Raw genomic sequence first — 1,752 nt, forward strand, 5'->3', positions numbered from 1 at the left:
TGAATGAAACCCACACACAGATAGTCTTATTTTTAATATGCCTTAAACAGTGTATTGGCTGGGCATTTTTAGACCTTTGTGTAGCTCGCATACTCTCCCACCCAAATTTCTGAATTATTTTTTAATCTACATTTTATCTCTGTTATCTCAGACCCAATTGGAGGGGTGGCTCATGAGACTATTCTATCCCCATATTTATGTATAGTATGTTTTTTTCTCTTGTAGATGTAGGCTTGATTATCTTGATTTTCTGTCACAAGCATTTCTCTTTTATTTTTTTTCTTCTCATAGTCCCTTCTTTGGGAAATTTAAATGTTCATCTGTATTTTTGTCTGGACATTGGCTGTTGGTCATTTTATTTACCAATTAGAGCCAATTAGGGACAGAGACACTCAGTCATGTACATGTAGATTTGAAAGGAAATAAAACTTGAGACCTGTGATGCATATAATTTATGTCAAATAGCCCAAAGAGTTGTTTGTAAGCTTTGAAATCTCAGGCTGAGAACATAGCAGAACAGGCCAGGACATGCCCAGGCAGGCCCGTAGTTACATGTCCTGACTGGCCTGGTGCCTCCCTATCTCCCGCCCTTCTAACAGTCTGTTGATGTTTAAATGGACCAATCATGTGAAACCGCGCCAATTCCTCCCTCAGCCCCACCCCTTTTCTATAAAAACCCCTAGCTTTTGAATCGAGAATTGAGTGGGGGTTTCCCCACTAGGTTCTTTCAGATTCTCGTGTGATTTTGCAAGCTAAAATATCAAAAATAGCATTTGAATCAATCTATAACTCATGCTGCTGTTTGCTCATTAAAATGACCTTTTTTTCTTAGATATACATTGAACATAGAACAATTATATGAAATTGAAGGTATGATATATACATACTAATAACGTGTTGTCTATCAAACTTGTCAACTTAGCTACACTACTCTAACATCTCTCTTAAATTAAAAGGTTTACAGTTTTATATCTGAATTATGTTTTAATTTTAACTTTATTAAATATTTTGGATCCGGGTGTGGTCGTGCACGCATTTAATCCCAGCACTCGGGAGGCAGAGGGAGGTGGATCTCTGAGTTCGAAGCCAGCCTGGTCTAAAAAGTGAGTTCCAGGACAGCCAGGGCTATAAAAGAAACCCTGTCTCGAAAAACAAAAACAAAAACAAAAGAAATTTGGTAAAATTGAGACATATTTAGAAAAAAATTGTGATAAAATTGAATATGTATATAGAACAAATTTCTCGTAAAATTGAGGACATAATTAGAAATAAGTACTGATAAAATTGAAGATATATATAGAAAAATTTCTGAAAAATTGAAGATGCATATTGAAAATATTTCTGATAATGATGAAGACATGTATAGAAAACATATCTGATAAAATTGAAGACAAATAAGGGGGAAATTTTTGATAAAACTGTAAATGTAGAAGAAATTTGTAATAAAATTAAAGATGTATATATAAGAAATTCCCGATAAAAGTGAAGACCTATATAGAAAATATTTTTGATAAAATGGAAGATACATAAAGAATATGTTTCTGGTAAAACTGAATACATATATAGATGAAATTTGTGATAAAATTGAATTTGTATATAGAAGAAATTTCTGGTAATATTGAGGACATTTATAGAAAAAAATTTGGATAAAATTGCAGATGTATATAGAAAAAAATTCTGATAAAACTCATGTCATATTTAGAATAAATTTATAATAAAACTAAAGCCATACATAGAAAATTTTCTGATAAT

The sequence above is a fragment of the Mus caroli genome, unplaced genomic scaffold (genome assembly GCF_978045245.1).
Source record: "Mus caroli unplaced genomic scaffold, Mus_caroli_1 scaffold_12, whole genome shotgun sequence".
Taxonomy (NCBI): domain Eukaryota; kingdom Metazoa; phylum Chordata; class Mammalia; order Rodentia; family Muridae; genus Mus; species Mus caroli.